Consider the following 16512-nt stretch of genomic DNA (forward strand, 5'->3'; position numbering starts at 1 on the left):
CAAAGAAGAGACACATTTAAATCTATATTTTTAGAATATCAATTTGTCAGCTGACCAGAGGATAAAGGGGAGAGGAAAGAAGTTGAGTCCAGGGATATTAATTTGGAGTCTATTTCAATCATTCAGAAAACAGATGATGAAGGCCTGAACTAGGGCAATTGCCGTGTGGTGGAAGAAAGGGGCTATATGCAAAAGATGTGGAAATTTAAAGTAAAAACAAACACAAAAATTTCTCTCTGAGAAAGAATTTAATCACATTATCAATGTCCTTGTTTCTTGAGCTTAATATCTTTTCTGTTGTTTGTTTGACCTGTTCTTGCAGATTTTTTTTATTCAGTTCTTTTCAAGACATAGATAAATGCCTAGCATGTGACAAGCATGCTATCCTCCTGCTTAAACAGTAACAATGACAAAAAATGGTCCCTATCCTCAAGAAACCTCTGGATCCAGACTTCTCTAGATTTTGTGTTTTGTGCAAGTATTTCTACGCTCCTTATTCTTCTGCTTGGCTTGTAATGATGACGATGACGATGACAATGACGATGATGATGATGGTGATGATGATGATAACGGTAACAATGACGGTGATAGCACTTCTAGAGTAAGTTAAGGTTTGCAAAATTCTTTATGAATATTCTATCACTTTATTCTCAGCCTTGCTGTTGAATTATTTCAGGTATGTTCTACTATCCATGATCCCATTTCGGGTTTTCTTTGCAAAGATATTGGAGTGCCTTGGCATTTCCTTCTCCACCTCATTTTACATATGAGGAACCAAGGCAAGCTGGGATAATTTACACAGCCAGTAAGTGTCTGAGGATGAATTTAACTTGGGTCCTCCTGACTCCAAGGGCAGCACTCTGTACACTGTGCCACCTAGGTGCACCACAACAACCTAAAGATGTTTGTCTAATCATTATCCCTATTTTGCAGATGAGAAAACTAAGATAGATAGAGATTTAGTATCTTTCCCAGCATCAGCAGTGTCTGAAGTTGGATATAAATTTAGGTCTTTTAGAAACTGGGTCCATTGCCCTCATTTCTAGAATATATAGAGAACTGACTCATACGTATAATCATACAAGTCATTCCCCAATTGATAAATGGTCAAAGGATATGAACAGGCAATTTTCAGAGGAAGAAATTAAAGCTATCTATAATCATATGAAAAAATGCTCTAAATCACTATTGATTAGAGAGATGCAAATCAAAACAACTCTGAGGTACCGCATCACACCTATAAGATTGGCAAACATGACAGAACAAGAAAATGATAAATGCTGGAGAGGATGTGGGAGAGTTGGAACACTAATTCATTGTTGGTGGATCTGCGAGTGCATCCAACCATTCTGGAGAGCAATTTGGAACTATGCCCAAAGGGCTACAAAAATGTGCATACCCTTTGACCCAGCAATATCGCTACTAGGACTGTATCCCCAAGAGATTATAAAAATGGGAAAGGGTCCCACATGTACAAAAATATTTATAGCAGCACTCTTTGTAGTTGCCAACAACTGGAAGTCAAGGGGATGTCCATCAATTGGGGAATGGCTGAATAAATTATGGTATATGAATGTAATGGAGTGCTATTGTGCCATAAGAAATGATGAACAAGAAGACTTCAGAGAGGCCTGGAAGGACTTATATGACCTGATGCTGAGTGAAAGGAACAGAACCAGGAGAACTTTGTGCACAGCAACGACCACAGTGTGCGAGAGTTTTTTCTGGTAGACTTGGAATTTTGTAATAACGCAAGAACTTCTTAAAAAAATAATAATAAAATCCCAATGGTGGTTCTCTAAGGCAAAATGCCTTCCACACTCAGAGAAAGAAATATAGAAGTCATTCGCAGAATGTAGCAGATCATGTTTGTGTATGTGTATGTTTTTGTGTATCTTATTTTGATTTGTTATATGATTTCTTCCATTTATTTTAGTCCGACTACACAGCATGACTATACTGAAAATGTACTCAATAGGAAAGTATATGTAGAACCTATACAGAACTGTATGCAGTCGTGGGGAGGGAGGGGGGTAGTGGGGGGTAGGTTGGGGGGGATAAAATCTCAATTGTATGGCAGTGATCGTTAAATATTAAAAAATAATTAAAATTAAAAAAAAAAAAAGAAATTGGGTCCATTGCTCTATTCTTTGACTTACCATTTCACCTGACATCACCCAGTACACCATGTTGTTGGCTTCCTTAGCTTCTTCTAACCCAAGGCCTTGGTAAGATACCTGACACCAGCCTGATCTTTCTAGCATTGCCTCTGCTTCTCCCTTATTCTTGGCTGCTACCTAACGTGAACAGTTTGCTGCTGTCCATTTCATAGCATTATACATCATTTTTGTGTACAAACATCTTCATTAAAAGTAATAGGAATGACATTAAAAAAGTAACATATACACATATACCTACATATACAGACAACTACAGTGTGGCTCTATACACACACATATACATATATGTGTGTATACGTATATGCATGTGAATATATACACAACTACATATATTGCATACATATAGCATACATACACACATACTTTCCTCTACAGATTTGTAAATCCAGGTTCTTTACAACATTTATAATACATTTAGAAATAATTCCCAGAACTATTGTTGATTTTCTTTTATAGATCTCTTTTTCCCTAGACTACTCTTTTTGATCATTTCTAAAGTAATGTGTTATTACAAGCTTAGGCTTCAACTGAAGTGTTAGTTCTTAATAAGAAAAGGGTCAAATATTACAATACACAAGTAAACTTGTTATATTTTTAGCAGTTCTATATTTTATGATGCTAGGCAACATTATACATAAAAATTCTTATAATCATAGTGTCCTTTATTAGTGGAAAGGCTGTATATGTGGGAATCTTCATTTTGAAATTCAAACAAGTTGATGATTAAAATGCTTATGTATATTGTAATAAAGATGTATGATACATGACTTGCAATGTATGCTCATTTGGGGTCATATGTAAAATGAGTGATTTTTCTGGTAATTTCCATATCCTTCAAGCACTTCATCTGTTACCTTCTACTAAAGAAACTACAGATTTCAGTTTGTTTTCTTTTAAAAAGTCATTTCACAGGGTTTTTTACTCACTTGTAGAATTTTTTTTTTGGTTAAAGTTTATATTTGTATTATTCTCTCCCTTTTCATGTTATATCCAGGAAACGAAAGCTTCTTAGTTTTTTTTTTTTTTAGTCAGCTGGTTTACATGTCAGAGTAAGATCCTGTATATTACCCATTTTGCCATTCACTTGAAAGGAGTTAGCAGCTAAAGGATAGTATATCTTGACTTAGCTGTTCATGAAGATGCTTTTTTAGGGAGAAACATATTGATAAAGATAACACTTTAGTTTTGAGATTACAGGTATAATAAAATGCAATTTAAAGTCCTTGAAATAGTCCCCACAAGAAAATACTGTAGCATACTGTTTAGAACTATAATATCATGCTATCGGTTTTCTTCATCTCATCTTTAAAATAATTTTGAGTAAGCCAATGAAACTTCAAAAAAAATTGTATCGGCAAATGATGATAACATGATAATTGACAAAGTTAAGTAAGTTTATTCCTTTTCATAAGAATACACATATGCATTTATATAAGCACATACATATATATGTGTGTGAATGTGTACATATGCAGATATAGACAAACATGTGCATGTGTATAGTCACATATATACATATGTTAATCTTGGTAGGTATTGCAAACAAGTGGGGAAATAAAATGACAAGCTACATAATTTAAATAAAAATAAATTATAGCAATGATTTTCTGAATATTTCATTTCAAAATATTAATTTACCTTGAATTGTGGACACAATTGGCTCTATTTGTTACTTTATGTAAATAGTACAACAGTTAAAATATATTGATTAAGGCAATTACAATGATTCACTATGAGAGACTCTTGTGCTTTTTCTAGTGACAAAATTCATATTAATATGGGATGGCTATATATATATGCATATGTATACACATATATGCATATAAACATATATAGATATACACACATAGGGGTAATTATTCTAAGACAAAAATGTTATAGTGTGCATTTGAAGTCAAACAACTTGGCTTCAAATCCTGTCTTTGCTTATAACCTTGAGCAAATGATTTCTCAATTTTGGACCTCAGTTTCTATGTCATTGCACTAAAGAAGTATTATGGATATTTCTATGTCTAGGATACTAATTTGCCAACAACTTTCCAACAAATGCCTGAGCACAGTCAATTAAAATGGATAAAAATGGAAAATAATAATTAAGCATTTAAATATTCAAGTTTCAAACACATGCCAGTATGTGTATGACAAATGCCCATCGTTTTTATCCAAAGTTGCCTCGGAGTTCTAGATCAAATTTGCTTTATGTTACTCCCTCTTTCTGCCAATTCTGATAAGAATAACGCTCACCACCTCCTCCCATCACTTCTTTCTTCTTCCCGCCCACTGCTTTTTCTTACCTCTTTTATTGCAAGATCATTTAGCTCATTCTACCTCTCCCTTTCCCTTCTTTCCACCGCATTTCTCTCACCCTTCTTTTTATTTTTGGATAACATCATTTCTATTTAATTTACACCCAAGCACTCTGTTTATATATACTCCTTCCAACTGCCTTAATAATGAGAAAATTATTATGAGTTACAAGTATTAACTTCCCATGTAGGAATGAAAAGCATTTAACTTTATTTGGTCCCCCACAATTCCTCTTTCCTATTTACGTTTTTATATTTCTCTTGAATCTCCATCTGAAAAGCATTTTTTCAATTCAGCTCTGGTCTTTCCATTAAGAATGCTTAAAAGTTCTCTATTTCTAGCCCAAGACAACTCAGCAAGTCTGCTGGGGTGAGCGAAACATCTGGAAGTGGTAAGGTGGACTGCTGCAGCAGCTGGGCGCTGGGTGAGGTAGAGGATGAGGTACTCCTGGCGTCATTGTTCTGAAATTCAGTTCCTGGGTTCCCAGAGGGGCTGTGGAGGGAGAGGCCCGAAATTGGGCACTACCTGCATGAGCTCAGTGTCTCGAGGCTGGAGCGGCTGCTGCAGGAGACTCGGGACTTGATCTTTGCCAAATACAAGACCACCATCTGCAGCAGAGAATGTACCGAGGGCATCCACTGACTCTTTGGGACTTGGGGGCCTTCTGCGGCACCATCAGCCCAGCTTCTAGTAGCCTGCCTGAACTTTGTGGAGGATGCAGGAGAGCCTGATTCTAACTGCCATATGAATACTTTGATTCCAAACCAGCACACAGAGTCTTGGAAGTCTTAGAGATCCCTCAGTTAATGGACACTTGTGTTCAAAATAGCTACTATGAGGAGGCTCTTGAGCTTGCATCCCTTGTGTGCAAACTGGAAAGAAAATATTCTCCCATCCTTGTTATCCAGGGCATTGTTAATGAGGTCTGTTAATCTATGCAATTGCTGCTCAGCCATTTGATCCAAGAACTTTGAACCAATATCCAGCTTCTTGCCTGTCTCTAAGTTATCAGCTATCTTCATTGAATGGAAATTGTCACAGAGGCTGAGTTGCAAATCAAATTCTTGCATGGCTGCAATCCCTCCTGCCCTCCATTCTCAATGAGGACCCTTATTTCCATATCACCAAGTCCATTGAGGCATGTCTTGTCCACCTTTTCAACATCATTACATAGTACTGTGCCATATCTTCTGATGAGAACCTCTTGCTCCAGTTGGCTGTCAGTGAGCCCTCAGTGAAGGAGAGTGCCATTTTCCACAGCTGTGTGTTGCAGAAGGTGGAGCAGTTCCTGCAGGTGTTGGAGAGTGACCTTCAACTGCCTAGACTTAATGCTTGGCCAGTGTTTTACTTTAGGCTCTCCTTCAGCTCAGTAGGGGCTGATCTTCAGGGTCAGCTAGCACCTGGTTCCAGTAGGTTACTTTGAATACTTGGAAAAAAGCAGTTCAAGAAGGTGTAGAGAAGTTTCAGGATGAAATGAATTCCTATACTCTTATGTCTGCTCTCATCTGGCTGCAGAGTGCAATTCCTGATGCTGTCCCTGTGTCCAAGCCTGGAACCTTGCAATCCCCCATGGGATTGCTGGACTTTCCACCCCTGGCTTGCTTTCTCAACAACATTCTGGTTATGTTTAATGATTTGCATCCCTGTTACCCTGTGGCTCTGGCTCAGGATGTGACTGCCTCTCTAGAGGATGCCCTTGACAAGGTAGCAAAAGCAATATTGACCTTCACTAGGCAGAGGAGGCAGCCTTCAGTAGCCAGGATTAAGACTTCTTCACCCAGTTCTGCACCATTTTCCTGGAAGACTTGGTCCCTTACTTAAACTGCTGTCCCCAAGTCCTCTTCACTCTGACCCAGATGGCACACATTTTGAGTATTCCATCCATTCACCTCTCCAAGTTGGGAAACCTTGGACATGTCAATATTGAAGTGATCCAAGATCCTCTGGCTTTAACTTGCCAAAGAGTCAGTATTCCTACTGGATGAGAAAGGACTGGAACAAGAGATCACAGCTTCAGCTCTAGAACTTGCAGAACAACAATCCAGTCCAGCATCTGCTCCTGAAGCCTTTTCTAGAGAATACACAAGAAGAAAAGGCTCTCAGGGACCCTTTACCATCTGACCCTCCTTTGACTGGGACCTAGTGAAAGGAGAGTTGGTGCCTACTCCTTAAGCTCCAGCACAGTTTCAGACCCATGCTTCTTGGAGTTAGTAATTTCTTGACTGGATACACATCTGTAAGACCCAGTACCATCTTCAAGTTTTGTCTGACCCTATCCTATATCTTGAGTCGTTTTACCTAGAACCTGGGTTGACATATATTATATGCAGTGATTTTGTGGGAAGAAAGTTAGTTAATGGTGCTGTAACCTGACAACACTGACTTCCTGTGATTAAATTTATCCCTAGTCCTGGGGCCTTCTTTCTGAGACAGTCACTGAGATGATACAGGAGTACACATACATAGAAAGGAAATCCTGCAGTAACTCTTTGGGTTTGAAAACAGATTGGGTTGTATATAAAGATATCTAATAATAAATATTTTAGCCATGGAAAAAAAGTCTTGATTTCATTGAATGTCCATCCCTCTCCCCCACCTCCCAAAGGATTATACTCAGCTTTGCTGAGTAGACAATTCTTAGACAATTCTTAGTTGTAATACTGGCTCCTTTGCCATCTGAAATATCGTATCCCAAGTCATTTCATCCCTTAATGTAGAAGCTGCTAAATCTTCTGTTATCCTGACTGTGACTCCACAATATCTGAACTATTTATTTCTGGTTGTTTGAAACATTTTCTCCTTGACCTGGGAGCTCTGGAATTTGACTATAATATTCCTGGGAGCTTTCATTTTGGGATCTCTTTCAGGAGGTGATCAGGGGATTCTTTTATTTATTTTTTTAAATTTAACCCTCTGGCTCTAGAATATCAGGGCAGTTGTCCTTGATAATTTCTTGAAATATATCATTCTTGAAATAGTAACTAGATTCTTTATTATTGTTGTTGTTGTTTTTATTATTATGATTATGGCTTTCAGGTAATTCAACCATTTTAAAATTTCTCTCCTGGATCTATTTTCTAGGTCAGTTGTTTGTCCAATGACATATTTCACATTGTCTTCTATATTTTCATTCTTTTTTTTGTTTTATTGTTACTTTATTTCTCATAAAGTCGTTAGCTTCAATTTGCCCCATTGTAATTTTTAAGGAATTATTTTCTTCAGTGAGCTTTTGAATCTCCTTTTCCATTTGACCAACTTTTCTTTTTAAGACATTCTTCACCTCAGTGTCTTTTTGTACCTCTTATATCATTTTATCTAGTCTGTTTATTAAGGTGGTATTTTCTTCTGTATTTTTGTGTGTCTCTCTGTGTGTATGTTTTCTTTACTAAGATGTCAACTCTTTTTTCTATGATTTTATTGTATCACTTTCATTTGTCTTCCCAATTTTTCCTGTATCTCTCTTACTTGAGTTCCAGAATCCTTTTTGAGATTTTCCATGGCCTGAGACCAATTCATATTTTTGTTGGATATTTGGATATAGGAACTTTGACTTTGTAATCTTTTGAATGTGTATTTTGATCTTCCTTGTCACCATATTAACTTTCTATGGTCAGTAGTTTTTCTGTTGTTTTTTTTTTTTTCATTTCCTCAGCCTAGTATGTGACTTTTAATTCTTTGTTAAAATAAAATTCTTTGTCACTTCCAGGGTGAAGTGTGCACTTTCCCAAGTCTCAAGGGTTTTGTGCAAGTGTGTTAAGAAATTCTTTTACGGACCTGTACATTATCAGTTCATTCAAGGTGGTATGATTTAAGGAGAGGTGCTTGTTAGTCTTTTGGCCTGTACTCTGGTCTGTGAGTGACCACAAATGCTATTCTCTGTCCTGGAAGTCTGATGACAGTCCCTGTTCTACTATGGCCTGTAAGCTCTGTTGTGCTAGTGTTCCTGCTTGCCCTGGGAGCGCCACCCAGCACTTCAACTTTAATCTCAGTATGGGCAAAGCAACAGAGTCTTACCTCAGTGCTAGCCAAAAGACCCCTGTGATCTTCTTCTGACCAGTTGTTCAGACACTTTACAATCTGTGGGCTGAGAGCTCCAGAAGCAGCTACGACTATTTCTTCTCCTAGTTTGTTGGGTCTGTGTTGGACTGTTCTCCATTCTCACTCAGGTGTGTGACAGACCTTTCCTGTTGACCTTCTAGTTTATCTTTAGAGTCTGTGGGCTGAAAGTTCTGGAAATTGCCACAGCTGCTCCTGATTTAATTGTCATGAGGCCTACTCCTGATTTCTTGGGGCCAGGTCTATGATGGCATTGCTTGGCCTGGACTGCTCTCCTCTCTTACCTTGGTGCAACAGATATTTCCTGCTGACTCTCTAAGTTATCTTGGTTTTGAAAATTGTTTCACTCTTCCTCTTTGTTGGTTCTGCCATTCTAGAATTTGATTTGTCATTATTCAAAGGTGTTGGGGGTGGAAGCTCAATTCCATGTGGACAGTCTCGGGCGGGTAAAGGTGGGAACTTCTAAATCTTAGAGTTCTCATGAGGCCCCCCAGGAAACAGCAGGGAATCGAGGAGTGAGACCGAGCTATCTCATGTATTTCCGCCTCTTCCCGTGAGAACGTGATGGGAGAGGCATCCCCACCCTCGAGACTGGCCTGCATCTGGGCACACCTATTGTTTTCTAACAGGCAAGGTATTCAGGTGCAAACTACGTGGTCGGAGAGCTTAATTAAGGTCAGGAAAGCCTGAAGGCGCTCTTAGCACGGCAGGGGCCCTTACAGGACAGAAGGCGCCTCTTCCCTTTTCCTCTCTTCGCTCTCCCTTCCCCCTCTCTCCCCACTTCCACTTCTGCTTTCATTCCCTCACTGTAAGATCTTTGCCTCCTTGGGAGATTTCTTTCTCCCTCCTAAGGAAGAGTTCCCCCTGCACATGTAACCGAGACCCTGAATAAAGCCTAACCCTTGTTCGACTCTGGAAAGTCTCTTCTCTCATACGTTTATCCGGTTTGGCCAGCCGAAGACCTGCGAGGTAAAGTAAGTCTCGGGTAGCCCTCAGGCCTCTAGGCCTGGCACAAAGGTATTTGAAGGGCTTTGTGAGAGAGATCAGGTGAGTCCTCTACCATCTTGGCTCCACCCTTCAGTAGTAATTTTTGACAGAGTGATCCTACCTCTCACATATCTGGATCTTAACAAGGTATGAAATCTACAGGAACTAGTCTGGGATAGTCATTTAATACTTAGGATAAGTACTGTGCTCCCATTTACTCATCTTCCTGAAGAGTTTTCTTTATGGAGTTTGTGTCATTTCTAGCAACTTGTAGTCAATGAAAAAAAGTGAAAGGCAAAAAAAAATACTGGTCAAGATTTGATAATATTAAATTCATGGAATTGTCCATTTCTAGCTAAAATATTTTAACCCGTAAATTATTGATTTTAGGATATATCATTCCTTTATAAAATATTTTGAATTGTTTAAAAGCCACCACACAAGAAAGACTTTAACCTGAACAATTTTTTAAGAGTTGCTCATTTTATTAAAGGAAGCTTTTGGTCACTCAGCTTTAGTGTTCCATAGTCACTGTGTCTGAAGAAATGATACATAGAAATTTCTTCTGATTCAAAATGAGTTTTTGTACTTCTTTCAAAATAAGTCAATGGAATCCTGGAAAATAGAATCCTGGACTGCTTTATTCTGTGTTTCTATTCCCATACATACCATTCTTCATTATTTACAAACATAATGGCACAGCAATCAGGAGCTAAAGTAACATCTGAAGCCATTAATTTCCTCTATTAGAAATCAATTTTAGTTAAAATACCATTATGCTCAGATTCATAGATATATCAGACCACTCTTCCAATAAAGAAAGACAGGGAGAGAAATTTAATTTCTTATCTGAGGGAAATCTTGTCATTTGACAAAATGTGATTTCTTAGTCACCTAACAAGCATCCCTCTTCCTCTCTTTTTCTTTAGACAGAGTGAATACACTATAGCGACATCCCCTTGATGTAAGTGTAATACTACAGGAAATGATGTCCAAATGCTCATTTCATTCAATGTATTTTAATAGAGAAAATAAATTGTACTACAAGTAAATCAAATATGATGGTAAGAGATCACTTGGCAGAGTAGGTTATATTAAAGCAAACATCATTTTAAACTAGCTCTTCACCATCTGTTATACACTCTAATTTTAAAAGACCATAAATTACAGTTGCAAAAGTAAGTAAGAGACAAATGATTGAAATATATATTTATGTCTATACTGAGTTCAGCATACATCTGTTCAATTTGTCTCTTATGCATTAGACACTAATTGGCAAAAATGATTTGTCCTCCCTAAAGTTAAGACTGATTTGTAGGGATAAACAAGAACACCTCATAGGGTGGTTCCATTTTACAGAAATAGATCATCAGATATTCCTAATACTAACCATATAAGATAGGGGATGTAGAGTGGAATGGATATTTAATTGGTATAGTGGAATTTTTGTAACAATGCAGATTGCTAACACTCTCTACAACTTATCATCTTACAGAGTTGCCTAGAATTCTGAGACGTCTCAAAGGCAGAAGGTCTCAAAGGTAAACCTTAGACTCAGGCCATTTCTTTGCTTAAATTGCTGTTTAATGGTTGCATTCATGGATTCATGTTTATGTATTGAAGTATTGTGTGTATATGCACACATCAAAAAAAAAAAAAACACTAATGCTTTAAAAGCCCTTCGATCCCTTAATATTGAAGCTGGCAAATCCTGTGTTATCCTGATTGCATTTCCACAATACTAAAATTATTTCTTTTTAGCTGCTTGCAGTATTTTTTCCTTGATCTGGGAACTCTGAAATTTGGCCCCAATATTCCTAGGAGTTTCTGTGTTCTGGTCTTTTCAGGAGCTGATAGGTGGATTTTTAAAACATTTATTTTGCCCTCTGATGCTAGAATACCAGGGCAGTTTTCCTTGATAATTTCATGGAAGATGATGTCTAGCCTCTTTTTTTGATTATGGCTTTCAGGCAGTCCCATAATTTTTAAATTTTTTCTCCTGGATCTATTTTCCAGGTCAGTTGTTTCTCCAATGAGACATTTCACATTATCTTCTATTTTTTCAAATATTTGGTTTTGTTTACTAACTATTTGGTTTAACTCGTAGTCTTTCATTTCCCTGGACTCAATTCTCTCTTTCAATGAATTATTTTGTTCAGTGAGCTTTTGAACCTTCTCCCCCATTTGGCTAATTCTGCTTTTTAAAACTTCCTTCTCCTTATTGGCTCTTTGGACCTCTTTTTCCAATTGAGTTAGCCTTTTTTAAAGCTGTTATTTTCCTCAGCATTTTTTTGGTTCTCCTTTAGGAAGCTGCTAACTTGGTTTTTAAGGTTCTTCTATTGCATCAGCCCAATTTGTTTCCTTTCGAGGCCCTGGAGGCAGAGGCCTTGACTTCCTCTGACAGCATGATTTGTTCTTCCTCTTCCGAAAGGATGGGGGGAAGACACCTGTTCCCCAAGAAAGTAACCTTCCATGGTCTTATTTTTTTGCCCTTTTTTGGGCATTTTCCCAGCTAGTTACTTGACTTCTGAGTTTTCTCTCCACAAGCACCTAGCCTCCAGTTCCACCAAGCCAGCACTGGACGCTGAGATTCAGATGAGCTGCTCCAAAACCTCAGGGGTTTTAGGGAGGGGCAGGGTTGCTATTCAGTGTGAGATTAAGAGCTGCTGCTCAGGAGGGGGCAGGGCTCAGTTCCCTCAGGGAGTTTACAATGAGACCTTCAACAATGGAAGTGGGTTACTGCCTGCTTTTGGAGCCGTGTCTGCTGCTGCCTCTACTGCTGCCACTTAAGGAGGCCCGAGTTATGGGGACACGCTACTCCCTAATAGGCCAGCCAAAAAGACCCTCTAACTGACCTTTGGCGCCTGTGGGTTGAGGGATCTGAGCTGCTGCTGGAGATGCTGTCCCTAAAGCCTGCTCGCATCTACTTCTTTTGGTGCCTCATTGCCAAGGCAGGGCTGGGCTCTGCTTCCCATCCAGTTTCCAACAGACTCTTTCTGTAGGTCTTTCAGGTCACTCTGAGATAGAAATCTCCTCCACTCCATTGTTCTGTAGCTTCTGCTGCTCTAGAATTTGTTGCGAATTCTTCTTTACAGGTATTTTATTGGCTCTGGGGTAAGAGCTAGCATATGTGCGTTTTTCTACTCAGCCATCTTGGCTCTGCCCTGTCCCCTCACTTTCAAATTCCATGTCAGCAGAAAATAACTGTTATAAATATACATACGTATATATATATATATGTATGTATGTATGTATGTATGTATGTATATATGTATATTAACATATAGGTCTTTTAATTTTTGTTTTGATCTCTTCAGAGATACAGACCTAGTATTGGTATTGCTTGGGCAAAGTGTATACATGCTTTTATAGCCTTTTGGGCATTGTTCCAAAGTGCTTTGCAGAAGGGTTAAATTAGTTCACAATTTCACCAGCAGTGTGTTACTGTACTGATTTCCCCACATTTTTTCTAACATTTGTCATTTTTCCTTTCCTGTCATATTAACCAAATTGGTAGGTATGAAATGTCTGTCTTTTGATCATTTATCAATTGGGAAATGGTTCTTGTTTTCATAAATTTGACTCAGTTGTCTATGTATTTGAGAAATGAGACATTTGCCAGAGAAACTTACAGCAATTTTTTTCCCAGTTATGATCATAAATAATTTTTTTTCTCTTACATTCTATTTCTCCTTTTTATTCTACTCTCTTTTCCCTCTTTGCCTCCTCAAATGTGTTTTGTTTCTGATTTCTTCCTCCCCCAATATGCCCTGTCTTCTACCATTCTCACCACCTTTTATGCCTTCTCCCTTCTACATTTCTGTAGGCTAACATAGATTTCCACACCAGAATGAATGTGTATATCATTCACTTTTTGAACACCTTCTGATGAGGGTAAGGTTCAAGTGTTCTCTACAACCTCCTTCATCTTATCCTCCACTGTAAAAGCTTTTTCATGTCTCTTTTAAGTAAGATAAGTTATCTCATTCTTCCTCTCCTTTTTCATTTCTTCCAGTGAGTCCCTCTTTCTTCTTTCTTAGATTTTTATTTATTTTATTTACTTAGATATTTAGATTTATTTATTTATTTATTTATTTATTTATTTATTTATTTTATTTATATATATACACACACACATATATATTTATTTATTCATATTCATATCCTGTGTCTACAGAAATTCCTTTTAACTGGGGTATTATCTCCCATAATTCTGATCCATATGTTGCCACTGGACCAGATGGCTCCAGGGCAGAAAGTGAGGCTGGTTTCTTTGCACGACTCTCTCTCACTTAAATCCAACTCACATACATGTAATGACATCATTGCCCTGATGTCATTGTCTACTTCCAGAAAAAAAGGAAAGAAACAACCAAGAACAATACCTTCTAACTATCCCAATAATGAGACTCAAAATGTATTCTGGAGTACCAGAACCCACAAAAGGACAGGGTTAGACAATTTTCTAGTCTAAATACAATTTAGAAGGTCAGCAGGAAAGTTCTATCACACAAGATTGGGGGTCAGTCCCGTGTAAGCCATGTCTGCATAGATGGGGTATCACTGAATGTGGAGCAACTGACGTAACTGCAGTAACTGCTGTTTTTAGTTTTCTTAGCTGATAGATAGTAAAGGGATCAAACAAGTGATAAGGAGAAATTACAAGGGTCTCTTTGCTGGCACTTGGAGCAACACTCTGTTACATTGCTTATAGTTGGATCTGGGTCCCAATACTTGGTTAAAGTCTGAGAGCTTACACATATTTAGGGGAAAAAATACAATGAATGTGTCCAGGAGATTATAACCCAGAAGAGAATGAACCAACCAGTCCTCTCATGGGAGGATTTGTTCCAAACTAATAGTATAAAGCTTCTCTTGCTTTTTTATTCAGGATTCCCTCTTTCTGAAGAAGAGTGGAGCCCAATTCAGGCCAGAAACATAAGCCCATAGCCTTTGAACTCTTCTTTAATAAATTCACCTTGATGTTTGAATCTCTGTGTCAAGCACATTTCTAACACTGTACTAAAGTATTTGCTTCCAATTATCCCTTCCCCCAATCTTCCATCCTTTCTATTATCCTGCTTTCTTATTTCCTTCCCTCTCCCTTCCTGTAAAGTAAGATAAACTTCCATACCCAATTGAGTGTGCATGTTATACTCTCCTGAAGCCAAATCTGTTTACAGTGAGAGTCATTTATTACCTCTGACCTTCCCTTTCTTCCCTTCCATTGTAAAAGCTTTTCTTGCCTCTTTTATGTGAGATGATTTACTATATTCTACCTCTCCCTTTCTCTTTCTTCTAGTACATTCCTCTCAAACTTCAATTTTCTTTTTTTTTAGCTATCATCCCTTCTTATTATGTTTATCATATGCTCTCATTTCCTCTCTGAATGTAAGTCCCCTTAGGCTTCCAGTTTATCTTTTCATGCTTCTCTTGATTCTTATGTTTGAAAGTCAAATTTTCTATTCAGTTCTGGTCTTTTCAACAAGAATGCTTGGAAGTCCTCTATTTAACTGAAGTTCCACCTTTTCCTCTGAAGTACTATACTCAGTTTTGCTGGGTAGGTAATCCTTTTACTTGTGGAATGTCATGTCCCAAAGCCTCTGATTCCTTAGTGTACAAGTTGATAAGTTCTGTGTTATCCTGATTGGGTTTCCACAATACTTGAATTGTTTCTTTCTGGCTATATGTAACACTTTCTCCTTGACCAGGGAACTCTGGAATATGGCTACAATATTTTTAGGAGTTTTCCTTTTAGGATTTCTTTCAGGAGATGATTGGTGGATTATTTTCATTTGTATTTTACTCTCTGTTTCCAGAATATCGGGAAGGTTTTCCTCAAAACTTTCTGGAAATATGGTGTCTTTTTGATATTGGCTTTCAGGTAATCCAATAATTTTCAAATTATCTCTCCTGGATCTATTTTCTAGGTCATTTTTTTTTGAATCAGATATTTCACTTTGCCTTCTGTTTTTCATTATTTTTGTTTGGTTTTATAATTTCTTTATTTCTCATAAAGTCATTGGCTTACATTTACTGCATTCTAGTTTTTAAAGACTTATTTTTTTCAGTGAACCTTTGGACCTCTTTTTCCGTTTGGTCCATTCTGCTTTTTAAGGAATTTTCCTCTTCATTGTCTTTTTTTCAACCTCTTTTGCCATTTGGGTTAGTGTAATTTTGAAACTGTTATTTTCTTCAGTATTTTGGGGGGTTTCCTGTAGAAGATGTTAACTCTTTTTGCATGATTTTCTTGCATCACTTTCATTTATCTCCACAATTTTTCCTCTACTTCTCTTACTTCATTTTCAAAATTCTTTTTGTGTTCTTCCATGGCCTGAGACCAATTCATATATTTCCTAAAGGCTTTGGTTGCAGAAGCTTTGACTTTTCTGTCTTCTTCTGGCTCTGTTTTGATCTTCCATATCATCAATGTCATAAGAAAAATACCTGTTCACAGAGAAAGTAAGGATCTATTATCTTCCCCTCCTCCCTTGCTCATTTTCCCAGCCATTTATTTGTCTTTTGAGCTTTGCAAAGTAGAGAGATCCAGAAATAGCCTTTTCTTCAAGAGTGGCTGCCTTTACCCTGCGTCTGGGGTTGGACTATGCTCCTCTCTCAGGCAGGTGAGAGACCATTACCACTGACCTTTGAAGCTGTCTTTAGAGTTTGTGTGTAGAGAAGTCACATTTTTCTTAACTTTTAACCATTTACTAAAGTGGATCTCTGCTTTTGGAGTGGTACTGTCCCAAGCTTCAAGGCCTTTTTTTGTTGTTGTTTGTTTGTTTGAGTTTTTCTATGCATCTGTTTTCAGAGATACTTATGGGGATCTGTAAGTTTTCAGTTCTTCCAAGATAGAATGATCTAAGGTTAATTTTGTTTATTACTTTCCTGACCTTTGCTCTGGTTTGTAAGTGACCACAAACATTCTTTCCTCTCCTGAAACTCTGAACTAGGTAACTGTTACCCTGTGATCACAAACTCT

At 37.8% G+C, this 16512-nt stretch overlaps 1 pseudogene; it reads left to right on the forward strand.

Annotated features, from left to right (window-relative positions):
• Positions 1-578: 578 nt before the first annotated feature.
• LOC140532007 (conserved oligomeric Golgi complex subunit 8 pseudogene) lies at positions 579-6630 on the forward strand (annotated as a pseudogene).
• The last annotated feature ends 9882 nt before the right edge of the window (positions 6631-16512 follow it).

This window comes from Notamacropus eugenii, chromosome 3 (genome assembly GCF_028372415.1).
Source record: "Notamacropus eugenii isolate mMacEug1 chromosome 3, mMacEug1.pri_v2, whole genome shotgun sequence".
NCBI classification, from domain to species: Eukaryota; Metazoa; Chordata; class Mammalia; order Diprotodontia; family Macropodidae; genus Notamacropus; species Notamacropus eugenii.